The sequence below is a fragment of the Physella acuta genome, unplaced genomic scaffold (genome assembly GCF_028476545.2).
Source record: "Physella acuta isolate Inbredline_101_S28 unplaced genomic scaffold, ASM2847654v3 ptg002106l, whole genome shotgun sequence".
Taxonomy (NCBI): domain Eukaryota; kingdom Metazoa; phylum Mollusca; class Gastropoda; family Physidae; genus Physella; species Physella acuta.
In genome coordinates, this window is record NW_026733607.1 from 65,001 (window position 1) to 76,303 (window position 11,303).

Here is an 11,303-nt window from a genome sequence, read left to right on the forward strand (position 1 = left end):
TGTTAATAATAAACTTAAAACCAACTAGACGACTTTGTTATTTATATAATATATTGGTACTTTCAACTTTTTGGTTTTTTAGTTAACAATATTTGGTAAATTATTTAGGTCTATAGGCCTTATTTATAATTAATTGATTTGAGAATCTAGATTTATATCTAGAATCTAGATTTAGATCTGGTATTGTTGCTAAAAAATGAACATAAATTACTACACTTAATTAGGCCTGTAACTTAATTATATTATTATTTGCTAAATCTAAATTGATAGGCCTAAATTGTTTTATTTTCTATTTCCTTATTTTGATTAAACTTAAAACGTTAATTAGTACACTATTTTACTATTTAGGGTCTATATTTCAACGGTGAAATAAAATATGGTAACGAATGCTAACTAAACTCAACGAAAATCACCAGATTATTTACGACGCTATTATATTGTGATTTTACCCAATGTACTGAATGTAGACCTACATTAAGTACATTTAACATTAGTACATTGTAACATGAATACATATGATAATAGGAATAGGGCCTAAATAGATCTAGATCTAGTAAAACTAAATAGATCTAATACTAATTATTAGGCCTACTAAGTACTAACAAGTTAACAAGGGCTAGATCTAGACATAATCATAGTATTAAATTAACTAGAATTATTACTAGACCTAGATCTCTAGATCCAGTAGATCTAGATTTAGTCTAGACTCTAGATCTAGAAATTATCTAAATCTTAATTATTTCTAGATAAATCTAAATTGAGAACTATGAGTCTAAAGTCTAAACTAAGACAATCTCAGTACTTGAGTACTCAGTAGCTATTCTTCTAGGTTTTCTACTGTTTAGATCTCTAGAATACTCTAGAACTAATAGATCTATCAATCTAGCCTGAACTAGGCCCTAATAAAAAATAAATTATTAGGCCTAATGGCTAAGGCACCGCTAATTGCTAAGGTGTAGATCTATAACTACTATTCTAGATCTAGCTAGAGTCTAGATTTAGCTAGATCTAGATTTCTAGATCAAGATCTAATTCTAGGCCTAATCTAACTAATAGTAATAGATATATAGATTATTATAGATCTATCTAGATCTAGTCTGAACTTGGCCCTAATAAAAAAAAATTATTAGGCCTAATGGCTAAAGGTGTGTAGTCTGTACAATCTGCTGGTCTTGTAATGTGCGAAAAAGTTGCCTCATTGTATGTTAAGGCTTTATATAGATCTAGATCTAGTGTTCTAGACCAGGGTTTCCCAACCTTTTTTTACTCTAGAGCACATTCTAAAATATCTGTAGGGTGGCTGGCACCACCTATTTTTAATCGACAAACTCCTTCCATAACCTGTCATTTTCCCATATATTATAACAAGAACTATAACTATCTCCTCAATAATAATAGTTCATTAATAGATCATCGCTTATGAATACAATAAATTAGGCACCTCGCTTTTAGCCTGTTAATTTTTTTTTATAGAAAACTCCTAATTCGTGTTTTGTCTGACAAACATGTCTCTTATCTAACTGTCGCGACCCAAACAGGGCAGCAATCACAATGACAACAACGCAGTTCCAGGCGGGGAATGCTTTTTGCACATCACTCCATGTACACGCAGAAAACCCGAAGTGAGCCGGCGATCGCCGAAGCAATCAGAGTTATGTGCAGAGTTTCTTCCAGGCATCTCTTCTGGGTGGCAAAGCCCCCCCCCCCCAAAAAATTCTACCCCCCCCCAAAAAAAATTCTACCCCCCCCCCCCCCCCGAACATTTATATAGAAAATATATACTTTTAACAGTGTCCCCCCCCTCCCACCCAAAATCTCAAGTGCCCCCCAGAGAAAAAGTCTGGAAGAAACTCAGGTTATGTGCCTTGTGATTTGGCGCCTTCAGCGTTTATCGGATCAGTTTGTTCCATTTGTTCACTTCGGGTTTTCTGCATGTACAAGGTGTGATGTGCAAATGGCACTAGCCTTTCCAGGTTAGCGTAAATAGTTCAGTCTGGCTCACAGCTAGACAAGTTGGGACAAGTATCGAACATATTTAATAAACCTAGGCAGTCCAAAAAAAAAATTAAAACTGTTACAAATGAATAAAAATAAATCATATTTTAAAATAATGTTTACGAAAAAAATTAAATAGAGGCGGGCACATACGAATCGTTCAGCGGGCACTATGGCGCCCGCTGGCACAAAGTTGGGAACCTCTGTTCTAGACTAGATCTATATATTATTATAATATATTAGAAATTAGAATAGATCGACTTCTACGCTCAAGAGAAGATCTAGAATCTAGATTCTAGATTTCTAGAATCTATTCTAAATCTAGACTGTGATTAAATTTATTAGTATTAGTATTAATCTAGTTAGATTAGGCCTAGATCTAGATCTAGATCTAGAATCTAGACTAGATCTCTAGATCTAGTTAAATCTAGATCTAGACTCTAGCTAGATTTAGATCTAGAATCTAGTAGACTTTTTAGTAGTTATACTAGACACTAGTTAGTAGGCCTACTAGATCTAGATCTAGATCTAGATGTATTTATAATTTATAATATATATGTAGTATGTAGATCTACTAGATCTAGATCTATCTAGATCTAGTATTAGGCCAAGGCCAGCCTACTAGAACTAGAATAACTAGTAACTAGATCTAGTTGTTCTAGATAGATATATTATCTAGAATCTAGATCTAGATTTCTAGATTCTAGATCTAGATATCTAGATCTAGATATCTAGATCTAGAATTTTCTAGATCTATCGACTGTTATTCAGTAGCATTCAGTTATTTACTTTTGTTAGAGTTAATCTAAATTCATGACAGATTCTAAATCTGTAAAGTTTGATAGGCCTGCACTGTACTCTTTTTAGAGTACCACTGTACTCTTTTTAGAGTACTCTACACTTTCACACAATAAACTAAATCTAGATCTAGAGAATCTAGGTCATTCTAGGTCATGAAGACGGTCATCATATGTGCCGAACGGAACCAATATCGAAAATAGAATAAAAGATAAACGCCATAGATCTAGATAGATCTAGATCTAGACTCTAGGGTAAAACCTTAGTTTAGCGTCGTTTATTATTCCGGAATCGTATAGCAGTAAAAAAAAGTAAAACAATGCCAAAGTCTGTCACACACTTCCGGAATTCACCGGAAGTACTGTAAACCATACTTTATTTGGCGTCATCTTTTATTTTTATACAGAATGTTTAAAATTTGGATAGATTTTTTTTGTAATCATTTTTACATTTTGTAATCATTTTTACTATTTTCGTAATCTAGATTTTTTTACTTGGCATAGCAGCTAGATATCTAGCTAGATCTAATTAATTAATGGTCGCAAATCCGCTGTAAGCCAAAAACATTAAATTATAACATTTGACTTCATTAGCCTATTTATATTAATATATGTTGTTTTTTTGTTTTTTTGTTTTTTTTTAGATCTACTAATTTAAATCTACTATTATATTTATTCTTGTTTCCTTTTGTTGATTAAACTTTAAAAAATTAAAACAATTTACTACAATCGACTTTCAATTATTTATATTTCAATGGTCAAATAAACCAATGTTTACCGTAACTCTAGTTACCGAAACTCAACAAACATTACCCGATAATTTCCGACGCTAAACTAAGGTTTTACCGAATCTAGACTAGATTAATGGAATGTATTTTTGAAAACTTCTCAAAGTTTTAAAATGCACAAAAATCCACGCCTTTACTTTTAGATTTTAGTAATCTCACAATATTTGAATGTAGCGTCGGTTATTATTCCGGAATGGTACAATAGTAAAAAAAAAAAAAAAACCCAGTAAAACCATGGCGTAGTATGTCACGCCGTTCCGGAAACCTCCGAAAATACTGTAAACAATATTTTATTTGGAGCCATATTATTTTTAATCGTGCGGCGTCAAAACGGCCAATGACAAAACGGCCCAGTCAAAACGACCCCGACATATCAGCCCCGACAAATAGGCCCCGTCAAAATGACCCCGTCAAAATGGCCAGCGACATATGGACCCCGTCATATAGGCTCCCGACAAATAGGCTCCCGTTATATAGGCTCCCGACAAAAAGGCTCCTGTCATTTATTTTTTTCCACAAAACGGCCCCCGTCATTACGACTCCCGACAAATAGGCTCCCGCCATTTAGTTTCTCCATAAAACGGCCCCCGTCATTACGACTCCCGACAAATAGGCTAGCGTCATTTTGGCTCACGACAAAAAGGCTCCTGTCAATTTGACTCCAGACAAAAGGATCACTGACACAGTGGCGTAGCTACCGTATAGCTAGCGTAAGCAAGGCATAGGGGCCCAAGGCACATAGGGGCCCTTTTCCCTCATAAAAAATTAAAACTTTTACAATGGAATTTTAATATTTGTTACATATAAATAATTTTAAAATAGAAAAAAGGTTAAAAGCTCCAAAAAGCCCCCCCCCCCCCCCCACCGTTTCGGCAGTGGGATTCAGTGTGTGTCAAACAGAGCCCAATCGTTATAATAACACTACAGGCGATATCACTTTGTCGTGCAAGACATTGAGAGAATCAGCCTATAAATCAACTTTTTAGCAGTAGTAGGCTAACATAATCCTAATAGATAAATCCCCACGTTCGCACATCTCTCTCTCTCTCTCTTTCTCTGTCCGCAAAAAATTTTCGCCGGACATCACGTCAGAATCGGCAGCGATATATCGAGAACTTTTTACGGACTTTTGTTGAAAAAAATATGTTAGATGTTTTAAATGTATAACCACAAAATTATTTAAAGAAGAAAAATAAAAAATCAAGGCGTATTCGAATATAGAGTATAATAGATTGACGACAGAAGCCTGTAGTTGTATATAACACATTTAATGGGTCTAACTACCACGATGGTAACACACCAGAGAGGACGGAAGGAAGTACACAAGGGACATCACTCAAGATAACAATATTATAAATATAACTAATACAGAAGAGTGAGTTCCCTTGACCTCACAATTATTTCAATCTATTACATCCCTTTACCCTTAGAACACAATAACACATCTCTCAATCAGTGGCGGAACTAGAAAAAAAAGGCTCCCCCGCAAAAAAAAAATTTGGGACCCCCACTATATATATATATATATATATATATATATATATATATATATATATATATATATATATATATATATATACATACGTATATATAAGTAGTCCGCTTCTCTAAATTTTAAATAGTCTATTACCTGAGTATTTTAATCTACTTTATTGCAATGTATATAACCACTCTAAGATAATAACCACTATCAAGGTGCACGAAAAACATTATTTATGAAAAGAAAATTCATTGATTTTTTGGTCGGAATTGGGCCCCTAAACGTCGTGGGCCCCCCCGCATTGCGGGGTCTGGCGGCACTGTAGTTCCGCCCCTGCTCTCAATAGAACAATTGATAGTATCCTAAAATCACCAATTATATTGTAACATGAACACTATGGTAGATTACATCCTTACAAACAATGCACAATATGCTACAACATAATCAAAATACAAAACAATAATGTCAAAGTCCTTTTGACCTTTAGAATCATAGGTCTAACTTATTTGGGACCTTGATTGTCCTGCTTGACCTTCTCAGTGGCTTTTGATTTGGTGACTCAATATTCTGACCATCTGGATTCTCTATCTCAGGAGGTCTAGGATTTAAATCATTAACTCCAGAATTTACATTTTCTGACTCCAGACAACTTGGTTCACTCATATCAACAGAACTTGGTTGTGAAACAAACTGAGTTGGTGTGAACTGTTCAGATTTGGTGGGATTGATAGATTCACACTTATTATCTGCACAAGTTATTTTTAACTTTATAAGGCACAGGTCCTGTACATTGAACAATTTGACCTGGTATCCATTTTTCCTTTCTCCCATAATTTCTTAGATACACATTCTTATTAACACCAAATTCTCTTTCAATGAATGTTTGTCATGATTTAATGGAACTATTTTTGAATTGGCATCTGAAAGTATTATGCTATTATTCAGATCCTTAACTGACATAGATTTCTTTGATTGATCCATTTTCTCAGGTAATCTGATAGTGCTTTCATGGTAACCAAAAATACTGTTTAAAAGTAATATTCTGGACCATATCACTTTGCAACTGTGATCCAGTATTTGAAGTGGGTGTATTAAATGGCAAAAATCTTTTTTCTTTTCTTTTGATGTTACCCTTTTAGTTTCTGTAAGTGCTAATGATGTTAGCAAAGTTGTTTGATGATCACATTCCTTCTTACTAATGCATTCTCTTTAAAACATTTGAAATTGCCATATCACCATAATCATTTATTAAGTTACAAATACTTTGTTTAGGTAACTCTGACTGATAATGGACTGCATCTTCTCCATCTTTTATATTATCTTCACAAAGGGTTTTAATTTCTTATTTTATATGGCCTTAAGTCATCATTCACAGACTTTTCAGGCCAACCATTCTTACAGTACTCATATACTTTTATTAAGCACTCATCTTTTTGTGTTTCTCTTTTAATATCATTCACATTTATATTGGAGTTATCCATGATAGTGAAGAGAACAAATACATCTTCTGGTACATAGCTCAGGCTTTGGTTTTTTAAAGGTAATCTACTAAGACTATCTGCACAATTCTCAGATCCAGGTTTGTATTTCAATTCATAATTGTATGCAGTTAGTGTGATAGCCCATCTTTGAATTCTTGGTGAGGCATGCTCAGGTAGGGTTTTGTTTTCTCCAAATAAACCTAGCAATGGTTTATGATCTGTAATGATGGTGAACTTCCTACCAAACAGAAACTTATGAAATTTCTTAACACCAAAAATGATGCCTAAGCCTTCCCTATCTAACTGAGAATAATTTTTCTCAGCCTGGTTCAAAGATCTACTGGCAAAAGCAATGGGTCTGTCACCCTTCTCATCCATGTGGGACAAGACTGCTCCTACACCATCTGGTGAAGCATCACATGTTAATATAAGTCTTTTCCCTGGGTCATAGTGAGTTAGTAAGGTGTCAGAAGACAAAGCCTCTTTTGCTGTATTAAAAGCAGCTTCTTGTTGTTTACTCCAGTGCCAAGTTGCATTTTTCTGTAGCAGCTTGTACAGTGGTGATAGTTTACCAGACAGATTTCTTATGAACTTTGCATAGTAATTTATCAAGCCCAAAAAAGCTCTTAGTTGTTGGGTATTTTCAGGTTTGGGTGCTTCTTTAATAGCTTTTGTTTTCTCAGGTTGAGGTCTGATACCTTGCTTGCTTAATATATAACCAAGAAAACTAATTTCTGTCAACATGAATTGACATTTATCTTTGTTTATCTTTAAACCTTTTTCACCAACAATTGTCAATACTTTATCAAGTGTTTTAAGATGTTCAGTGTCATTCTTACCAGTTATGTACACATTGTCAAAGTAAACACAAACATTTGGAATATCCTTAAAAATACTGTCCATGACAGCTTGGAAAATTCCAGGGCTAGATGATATGCCAAAACATAGTCTTTCATATTGGTAGAGTCCTTTATGTGTGTTTATTGTCGTATAGACTTTTGAATCTGGATGCAGTTCTAGTTGAGTGTAAGCATGACTAAAGTCTAATTCAGTGAATTTGTCTCCTCCTGCCAAATTCAAAGAAATTTCCTCAATGTTAGGTATAGGGTACCTATTTAGCTCTATTTGCTTATTCAGTGTAGTTTTGTAGTCTCCACAAATTCTTATAGAACCATCCTTCTTTAACACTGGCACAATGGGCGTTGCCCAATCGGAATAGTCTACCTTCTTTATAATGCCAATAGATTCTAATCTGCTTAGCTCATTTTCAATTTTATTCCTCATTGCATAAGGTGGAACTCTAGCTTTGCAGTATCTTGGATTTGTGTCTTTAATGCTTAACTTCACTGTTCTATCATTTAGTAATCCATGATTACCAAAAACACATTTATTTTCAGATATTACTTTATCTAGTGAAGTAAGACTAGATTCTTTTACATTCTTCAATGAACAAATACTCTCCCAATTTAACTTAAGATCACTTAACCAGTTCCTACCTAGTAATGGCGGTCCATTTCCTTCAACCACAAGAAGAGGAAGTTTAACACTTTGACCATTATAACTTACATGAACCATACACTCTCCTATTACCGGAACATTGTCACCAGTGTATGTTGTTAGACACTTGTGACACGGCTGTAGAGACACTGATCCTCCTGTGACAGCGTCAAAATCTTTCTTTGTTATGACTGTTAGAGATGCTCCAGTGTCAAGTTGGAAGCTGATGCTCTTACCGTTGATATAAACTGGTACATTGATGGGAGCATGACTTATTGATTTCACAGAGAACAGGTTGAAATCCGGCTGCGAATCAGTTTGAGCATTTTCACAGGTAGAGTGGTTCATTGGTTGGGTTAGGTAGTCTTGGTGAGAGTTAACATAGTGCTGCCTTTGGTTGCGGTACTGTCTTGACTGGCTAGATTTAGCAACAGACGAAGACTTTGCAAAGCAGGCCTTGGCAATGTGACCTTGCTTACCGCACTTATAACAAGTTGCTAACTTGAACTTGCACCGATGAGATGCATGGGGACCTTTGCATCGATGACATTTTTGATAATTATTACTAGATTTAGATCTAGGATTTGAACGAGCAGGCTGTTTAGCATAAGTTGGAATGCTCTGATGGGGTTGATGTTTATTGACTAACCTGCTGTTTACTGCATGGATCCCTGAAGGCGTTAGAGATTTCGCCGCATCTGATGACTGCTGGATTGAAGTTGCAAGTTGTATTGCTTTTTCCAATTTTAGATCTGACTCGAGCAGCGACTTTCTTTGAATATCAGGGCTGTTTACACCTGTCACAAACTTTTCACATAGTCTGTCAGACAGCGTTTCTCCAAATTCACAGAATCTACTTAAATGACGTAAAGCAGCAACATATTCTGATATTGACTCGTTTGGTTGACGAGTCCTACTGTCAAATCTAGCTCGACATAGAAACTTTGATGGGGTAGGCGCATGGTGGTCTGTTAGCAATTTGCTCAGCTCGTTAAAGCTCTTGGTATCTGGACTAGCTGGTGCGCATAAGTCCTTTAGTAGCCTGAATTGTTGAGGCCCTATGACTGTTAACAAAATAGCTCTCTTTTTGGCTTCTATCGTCACGTTGTTAGCTTCTAGGTAAAAGCTTAACCTCTCTAGGTAATCTTGAATGATTTCATCATTCGCATCAAATTCTTTTATTTGGCCATACAGCGCCATAATTCTAGAAATAATTAGCTAATAAGCTCTAGCAAACCTCTTTTTTGCGTAAGTAGGTGCTCTTTTTAGTAGATGTTTATCCTTCGTCGCCAGTTATAATAGATTGACGACAGAAGCCTGTAGTTGTATATAACACATTTAATGGGTCTAACTACCACGATGGTAACACACCAGAGAGGACGGAAGGAAGTACACAAGGGACATCACTCAAGATAACAATATTATAAATATAACTAATACAGAAGAGTGAGTTCCCTTGACCTCACAATTATTTCAATCTATTACATAGAGAAACAGTATTATTTATGCAACCGGAAAAGCATTAATATATGTGAAAAAGAACGCATAAAACTGTGACGTCACTATTGCTTATACATTAACTAATGACGTCATCTGCCGTGTTTAGAATGAAAAGAAATGAACTATTTCATTCAAATTTGATTTAGATCTACGTACACTATGAAATGTATACAATACAATTTTTCCGGCCTAAACTCATAAAATTTATTTTATGTATTTGGATTCTAGATCTAGAGATTCTAGATCTAGACTAAATCTAAATCTACGCAATAACTAGATCTAGACGTAGACGCTAAGATCTAGATTTAGACTCTAACTTCTCTAAAATCAATACCAAAAATAAATTTCTATATTAGGACTAAACTATTTCAAGACTTATTTATTTAATACAAAATCTTTGTTTGGAACTGGCTAATTTGGGATAAAAAAATTAATTTGAAAGAATAGGCATATTCGCGTAAGTTAAGATTTTAAAATACGTGTTTCATTTTCCGTATTTCATCAGGTGCCTAAATAGCGGATATGTTAGTGTACTTTTAACAACGCAGGTGGTGCGGGTTCGTGACACACCAAGTCAACTTGGTTAATGTATTTTTTTTAATATACTCGGGCTAAACTTAAAAAAAAATTCTATTAGGAATCTAGATCTAGATTGTCGGGTGTCCGATAGGGCACTTCCCGGCGCCGCAGGCGCTTCAAATTTGGCATGATCTTGCCTTGGTGCGACAGAACACGGGGGCCGGTTGGCCGAAAAGTCTACGATGTGGGGGTCAAAACTGACCTCGACTGACCGGTACCTTATATGAGCTATAAATCGAAAAAAAATGTCCACGGAGGAACCTCTTCATAACTCTTGAGGTCGTAGACCGACCTTCGGGCGAATTAATTAAGCATTCAAATTCTCAATGTTTTCGAAAGCCTAAGCGAAGCTGGGCAGCATGCCTAGTATAGTATAAATACATAATCAGGACATACAAAATACAAAATGTTGCCTTAAGAATATTTATATATTAAAAAATATCCATCGCAAGTAGAAGTTGATCTCTTTCTTTACCCCTCTGTAGCCTATCGCAGAGGCGTAGCGAAGGCGGGGCAGGGGGTGCGGGTCGCAACGTGTGACACCATTTAGGGGGGGTGACACCAAAGGCAAAAAATTGCAAAATTTATAGAATGAAATGCCATTTTTCCAGATCCATTAGTTAAAGTAAAATAGTCTTCTAAGTACAAATCGAAAATTTTAGCAAGAGGGGAGGGGGGGGGGGGGGGGGGGGGTGACACCACGACGTAATCGTAAACTATAAAGAAAACAATGCTACATCCAACTGTATTATAAACAGACTGTAGATAAACATCGTTGCTATTAAGTATGCAGTGATTAAAGCTTATACACGTACGTGTACCAGTATGTGGCATATATATAAATTTTAGGCCTATGTAGGCCGACACACACACACACACACATATATATATATATATATATATATATATATATGTAAGCCCTGCTAAGGGGGGGGGGGGATACCTAAAATCTACCCTTCTAGGCTTATCTAACTAACTACCGTCCGGTCAGTGCAAGCCCGGCTAAACCCAGGCTGGTTAATAACCTAACCTTAGTCTAAATTAAAAACAAAAAAACTTTTAACAATTTAATAAAATTTATTGCATGGAACCAAAATTATATAAATAAAAAATAGATTAACAAAACAGAACTTTAACGTAACAAAACACTGTAACAAAACAAACTTTTTACAGCAAAGAAAACATT

At 35.3% G+C, this 11,303-nt stretch overlaps 1 protein-coding gene across 4 annotated transcripts in view; it reads right to left on the bottom strand.

Moving 5' to 3' along the window:
* Positions 1–3,184, bottom strand: part of LOC131932179 (ubiquitin carboxyl-terminal hydrolase 22) — a 26,700-nt gene extending 23,516 nt beyond the window's left edge. For 3 of the 4 annotated variants that reach the window (XM_059289042.1, XM_059289043.1, XM_059289039.1), the window contains exon 1: positions 2,785–3,048. The gene's annotated coding sequence lies outside the window, so the exon portion shown is untranslated. The other variant, XM_059289040.1, reaches the window with a different exon arrangement.
* Between the last annotated feature and the right edge of the window lie 8,119 nt (positions 3,185–11,303).